The 7553-nt window shown below is 37.3% G+C and overlaps 1 pseudogene; it reads left to right on the plus strand.

Moving 5' to 3' along the window:
- Positions 1-1220: 1220 nt before the first annotated feature.
- Positions 1221-1632, plus strand: LOC143435477 (nudC domain-containing protein 2 pseudogene; annotated as a pseudogene).
- The last annotated feature ends 5921 nt before the right edge of the window (positions 1633-7553 follow it).

The following is a 7553-nucleotide window of genomic DNA, read 5'->3' on the forward strand; positions in this document are numbered from 1 at the left end:
CCTGATGGTACACACTTTAATCCCAGAAGTCAGGAGGCAGAGGCAGGCAGATCTCTGGGAGTTCAAGGCCAGCCTGGTCTACAGGGTTCTAGGACAGCCAGAGCTACACTAAGAAAATTTGTCTTTAAAAAAAAAAACAAAAATAAATCAGTGATTATTTAACAAGATAGATATATGTCACAAATGTTATACTGAATAAAATAAACAATATACAAATTTTATTTACTGTATGAGTGCATTCATGACATAAAAGTAATGGCAAAATTTACCTATGATAATATAATTTATCTCTAGGATAATGTGCATTAAAAGCTTCTTGGTGATAGAAAATTCTACATTTGATCTGAATAGTTGTTATACTTGGTGCACACAGAGATAAATAAGATTCATGGACTTTACTTAATTTCATACCTTGGTATAAAGAGTATGTACTAAGTGAAAGTGTGAGCATAAGGGAGGGGTTACAAATATTCTTTCTAAGAAAATGTGATACTCAGTCTGAATTTAGGTCTCCCAAATTGGTAAAAGAAAAAAAAATATTGTGAGCAAAGAAAGAGTATTCATCTCCTTCCACTTAAAGTATCTCTGGATGGGGCTGGAGAGATGGCTCAGAGATTAAGAGCACTGAGTTCAATTCCCAGCAACCACATGGTGGCTCACAACCATCTGTAATGGGATCTGATGCCCTCTTCTGGTGTGTCTGAAGACAGCAACAGTGTACTCATATACATAAAATAAATAAATCTTTTTCTCTGAATGACTTTATTACTTCACAGTGCTTCACTTCGCTAGCATTCAAGATGTAACTACAAACATTACAACTGTTAAGAACCTCTGTCTTAGAGTTTTGATTGTGGATACAGTCCATGAAAATAGTGATTCTGGGTCGGGCGGTGGTGGCGCCCGCCTTTAATCCCAGCACTTGGGAGGCAGAGGCAGGTGGATTTCTGAGTTCGAGGCCAGCCTGGTCTACAGAGTGAGTTCCAGGACAGCCAGGGCTACACAGAGAAACCCTGTCTCAATAAACAAACAAACAAACAAAAAAGAAAATAGTGATTCTGGGGATATTATTCCCAGAAACTGAACTACAAGGTTGTTGATCAGAATATTGCTCCTAGGGGTGGCCGCGAGATCCTCAAGGTAGCAAGCCAGGGCTTGTCCCGAGTTCCTTCTTGTGGCCTCCCCGCACCCCAAGCCCTAAAATTCACAGTGTCAGAAGGATGACTGCTGGGTGTGGCGAGGGGAAATTGTTTGATTCTACAATTGCTGATGAAGAAACATGGACTTTGGAGGATAGAAAAATGGTCCGAATTGTTCTGACAAAAAAACAAGAGAGATGCCGCAAACTATTGGACTTCTCTTCTAGAATCTGAATATGCAGCTGAGCCCTGGGTGCAAGACCAAATGCAGAGAAAACTTACATTAGAGCGATTCCAGAAAGAAAATCCTGGTTTTGACTTTAGTGGAGCAGAAATCTCAGGGAACTACACAAAGGGTGGACCAGATTTCTCGAACCTTGAGAAATGACGGCTATTGCTAGTTTTCCTGTCTTGTGGATCCCGGCAGGTGCCGGCAACTCAATGCAGCTGATGATGTGAAGGACGAAACATCCGATGTCTACAGTTAAAAGATTGCAAAGTGGCTGGGCAGTGGTGGCGCACACCTTGAATCCCAGCACTTGGGAGGCAGAGGCAGGTGGATTTCTGAGTTCGAGGCCAGCCTGGTCTACAGAGTGAGTTCCAGGACAGCCAGGGCTACACAGAGAAACCCTGTCTCGAAAAACAAAAGCAAAAAAAAAAAAAAAAAAAAAAAAAAAAAAAAAGATTGCAAAGTGTATTTCAATATGGTTGTAAAAGATTACTTTCAGATATGGTTTGCATAGGCGATATAGCAGCTTTCCTGTGGATAGATGGTAACGTTTATTGCTCTGCATTAAGTTTTATATGCTACATTTTCGTATTTAATTGTATTTTTACTACAAACACATTGGAGTACAAATCATATGAAATGAAAAGGTGCCTTCGTGGAAAAAAAATTTTTGTGTGTGTGATGCAAAAATAATGTTGAGTAAATTTGAGTAAGAATTGTATGCCCTTTGTCTAAATATGCTCTCTGTACACAGAAAGTACAGAACTGGAAAATTTTTAATAAAGGAAAAAAGTATACCGAAGTACTTTGGAGAAGTTGAGTTAGTGAAAAATTCTAACTGGTTTGGTGCTGCCTAAGTGATTATGTCAAGAAATTGAAAAATGTTAAAACACTAACTAACAACAGAAGAGTTAATTGCCTCTTACTGTCTGAAAACAATTTAGACCCATGAGTATAGGTCACTGGCTTCATTTAATTTTAATGATTCAGACAGATGGTCTAGAAAAAAATCTTTCATCCTCTTTGTTTCTTAATTCTTAAAAAAAATAATTGAAATGCGTAAAAAGCTTACAAGTAAAATATTAACAAATTGAAAATCTTACACTTTTTTTCTAATAAATTGACATGTTGTCAAAAAAAAAAAGAGTATTGCTCCTAGAAACATTTATCTTAGCTTTAGCCCCATGAATATTGTCCCCAGGGTTACTTCTGCAAGGGAATAATCTAGAGAGCTATCTTCCTGATATTGTTGTGGATGTTGTAGATTTGTCAGATGAAATACATGATTCCCAATTAAATGTGTTTCATAAGAAACATTTCCAAACAAAACCTTTATCAGCAGAAAAGTAGGAGACATATCTTCCAGCCGTTCATCAATGCTTACCCTATGTGACAGAAAGACTGCAGGGATATACACATAGCAAGCCCTAGATCAGTTTTGTTAGCTGTTTATATGTGAATACACTGTTCCTGTCTTCGGACACACCAGAAGAGGGCATTACATCCTGTTACAGATGGTTGTGAGCCACCATGTGGTTGCTGGGAATTGAACTCAGGACCTCTGGAAGAGCAGTCAGTGCTCTTAACCACTGAGCCACCTCTCCAGTCCTAGCTGTTTGGTTTTGAATGCCAGGATTCTGATTCACTTGGACTACAGTGGGGCCAGGAATGTAGGCTTTTGAAATTCCTCCAATGCACTATCAAATTTAGGAGCTCCTAAACACTTATCCTATAGCGTGTTACAAGGGCTAAGGATGTTGCTAAGTTATTATTTGCCAAGTATGGGACAAACCCTGAGTTTATCCCCATCAGTTGCCCTCCCCCATCATATAAATTATTCAGCCTGAGCTAGTCCTAGAACTCAGGAGACAGAGGCAGGTGAGTTTCTGAGTTCGAGGCTAGCCTGGTCTACAGAATGAATTCCAGGACAGCCAGGGCTATACATAGTGAGAGCCTGTCTCATAAACAAACTATTACCCAATCAAGTATGTCTTCTCTGTTTATGTATTTGAAAAAGGGGGAAGTGTATTTAATAGCAGACATAACAAACACTAATGGGGGAAAAATAAACACTTTCCCAGTCCTTTTTAGATCTTTCTATGGAAGACTCTACTTCAATCTTTGCTGATGCTATTTTGATAAATCTTTGAATATTTAAAGACTGCTATTAACTTCCATCTCCCACATTAATCACTTGCTAATTTTCTGATGGCAAGTAATGTTTTATTGCCCTACTTTTCCAAAGGCCAAAGAGTAATAAGTAGTTAAATCATCTTTGCTTAGCTAATAAAAGTTAAAAAAAATAATCCTTTCTCAAACTGTAATCATTGGTATCCCATCTCAACCATATATTTAGAGAAACTGTTATGTTTGCATCTTTAACAAATTCTATTTTATTCAACTTGATTTCTCATTTTCTTCTTTTAGAAAATGCTGAGCTTAGAATCACAGATTCTCCCTTGAGAATCCAATCTTCCTTGAGACTCAACAGCCTTGTTTTATATGTAAGAAAACTGACTTAAGCTCATTGTCAATACTTAGGCTGAACCTTCATGAAGGGCTAGTAGGAAGCATGAAGAACTGAGCAGTGCTATGGATGCAGAAATAGTAATAGAAGATAATAACAAAGAAAAACAAAGATGTGCTCACAAAATTTGTAAGAAAATGAATGGAATTAGAATTTGTAATATTAAGTCATATAATCTCAGAAAAAAAGCCCACATATTCTCCCTCATATTCAGAATCTAGGCAATAATATATTCATAACAAATGTACATGCGGGTATAGTATAACATGAAGAAAAAATGAACAAGAAAGGCTAAATATCATGGGATGAGGAAAGACTGAATGCAGGTAATGGACATGAGTTATGAAGGGGCCATAAAGCTAATTGTTCTTCTGGTTCTAATTCTGTCATGGTTGTTTGTGCTGTTTTGGTGGTGAATAAGTGCATAAAATATATTCAGCAGTGAAAGTATAAAATCCAACGTGAAGCTCTGTGACTTTGGTTTGAAATGGCTGCTCTAACTGTACAGATGTTAGTTGAGTCTTTGAGTCTTTTTTCAGTGTGTGACATTTTATTTGCAATATTTTTATAATTAAGTTTAAATACACACACATGTATACACACACACATACATACATACTTTTTAAAGGGTGCTCAAAATAATAGAAGGAAAGCACATAAACCAAATTCTACATTAGACTATCACTTCCTTCTCCTTCCCACCCCAAGCCATTGATAGGTAAGTCTTTGATTACTAAGGAAAGATGGCAAGGAATGTGCAGCATGCAGTTTTAAGTTACCTAGCTGAATTGTCAAGGTTTTCTGGTCCTGAATATGGGAACTGTTTACTTCGCATATGTTACTATGGTTATTGTATTTCATCTTTGGTCTCTCTCCCTAAACTTTTTGATCTAAGAAAAAAAGTTGTTGTTTTTGTTTGGTTGGTTAGTTGGTTGGTTGGTTTTGCTTTGTTTTTTAATTTAAAAATCCTGAGCTTTCTCTTGAACTTCTAATGTCATCTCATTTGCACACATTTTGAAGCAAGAAAATTGTTCAGGGATATTTTTAAAATGTACTTGCACACAGGCATACACCATGAGCTTCAAGCCTCCTCCTGAGTAAAAACAGTGATGGAATTGTGAGGACTGTGGGGAACAATAGATAGATAACACAGCTATTTTGTGTCCCAGCTCTTTCTCTCACAGAGAAACCCCCCCAGCAACCCATGCTCCCTCCTCTCAGTGTTCTTCAGATAAAAAGAAGAGAATCCAGGTCTCCTGGAAAGATTAGGAGACTATCCTCAATTATATATCAATCGGAGGCCAGACCCAAATTGATGAGAGAAAAGAACTAGTAAGGATTATTCCAGTGTAGCCAGTGGGCCATAAACACCTCCCTTCTAACAGGTTTTATCTCCTAAAAACAATAAAGACTAGGATAGCCCTTTTATTTGCTGCGAAAATCCTCACCTTTCCTTGCACTATAACCCTTGAAGAAAGGAGGGCTAAGGAGGAACCCTGCTGCATATCAAAGCCATGTGAAATGTTAAAAGAGTCTGTTGCTCCAATATGACAGATAAGACCTCAAAACCCTAGACAAAGTAGGAAGGTCTTTTCTTAGGCCTCATATTTCCTGTGGGATAGGGGACAGCATCAGCATTCAAAACAACAACAACCAAAAAAAAAAAAGTGAGTCTTGAATCTCCTTAGGGAACATGGGTAAGAGTGTCACCTTCAGATTGATTAAATGAGGAAATAAGAGGGGCAGGGTAATGAAGTGACATTGGAGTGGAGAATGTAACTTCTTCCCACCAGGAGGGCCACATGATGGTCAACAAAGCCTTCTTACATGAACTCCTGCAAAATGTAATGGAGAACACCATTTGACAGATAGTGCAGAAGCTGTAGGACTGCTTCACTAAGCTTAAGTCCTGAATAGATGTTGTCTGTTGCTGGGCAATAAAAAAAAAAAAAAAAAAAATCAAATGAATGCCAGATCCTCCTGAATCTAAACCAAGTCCTGTCTCTGGAGAATGTCTTCAAATCCCTCCACTTTGAGAGATGAGTAGGAAGGAGCTTACTAAGCTGATGATGGTGGTGGACCATGGGGTTAATTAATATTGTTTTGTATTTGTTTGAAAAAATGTGATTTCTGCATAGAAAAGGAACAACCAACAGAATGAAGAGTTAATCTACAGGTACCCACCCATACATCTCCCTGGGAATAAAACTACTACAGGACGAACAGAAACAAATTCAATAGAAAAAAAAATATGATTTGTAAGTGGCAAAAGAACTTGAATAGATATTAATAAAAGATGGCAAACAAATTAACAACTGTGCAAAAAGTAGTCTCCATCATTTTTCATCAGGAACCCAAAAGTAACAACCACACTGAAATATTACCTTACTTCTTAGAAAGCCTACTATCAAAAACACAAAAGAGAAGAAATAAACCAAGAATCCAGAAGATTACCTTTGCATGCTATTCATATGAATGTAAACATAACCATTATGAAAATGCTATTAAAGTTTCTTCCACAAAAAAAAATAATAAAAATCAAAACTACCATATGATCCAGCAATCCTGCTACTGGGTATATAGTCAAAGAACTCAAAATCAGGATGCTAAAGAAACACTTGTCTTCCCATATATACCTAAATTTTTATGTTAATTATTTAATACTTATTAAGTTCACTTATTAGAACTTAAAGTTAACTTATTAGAACAGTGTGATATTTCAACACAAAAACATAATCCGCTATCACCAAATCCAACCAGTCTTTGACTATCTTCTTCTCTTCATACTTTCTAACCTCTAATAACACTATTCTATATTTAGGTTGACATTTTGGCTTCCATATATAAGAAAGAACACTTGGCACTTGTAATCTATTTCAGCTAATGACATGCCATTTGTTCTATACATTTTTCTGCAAAAAAAAAAAATTGCATTGTTATTTATGACTGAATAATAATCTATTGTATATATTTTACTTTATAATGTCATTATAGTAGTATATATTATTTGTTATTCCATTAATGGACATATATGAATTAGTATCCTAGCTGTTAATAAACTTGAATGTATCTACCATTTTGACATACTGATCTCATTGCTTTTGCATAGGTATCCAGAGGTGGGATAGCCAGATGAAATCAGACATTTTTGAATTTTAGAGTGTACCTTCCCCCCCACCATGAGCAAGCCTGAAGAGACCTTGGTTACCACAACAAGGTCAAGTGACGGGATCTAGGTGGAGTTACCCACCTTGGCTGCCCGGAACACAGAAGCAGAACTGCCCCTGGGCTTGCCTTGAGACATCTCCCGGCGTGACTTGGAATGGACTATGGACTATCCCACCCATCTGGAACCAGGAGGGGTTGTGGGTTGGGTCTTCCCCTTTAAATTGAGAGCTGAACATTAAAGCTTTGGGCCTTGATCAGAGAACTTTGTCTTGGCCTCATCTCTTCTCGCCCTCCTTCCCCCTTCATTCCCAGTCCCCCTTTCAGGTGAATCCAGTTGACTTGTGGCCGCGGGCGGCTACATTAGAGAACTTCTGTAATAGTCTCTATAATAACTATATTTGTATTCCTCCCAAAATGGATTCTAGGAACTGAACTCATGCAGTATACACTTGTTTTTTTAAGAATTTTTTTTTTAAGATTTATTTATTGT

This window comes from Arvicanthis niloticus, chromosome X (genome assembly GCF_011762505.2).
Source record: "Arvicanthis niloticus isolate mArvNil1 chromosome X, mArvNil1.pat.X, whole genome shotgun sequence".
In the NCBI taxonomy this organism is placed as follows: domain Eukaryota; kingdom Metazoa; phylum Chordata; class Mammalia; order Rodentia; family Muridae; genus Arvicanthis; species Arvicanthis niloticus.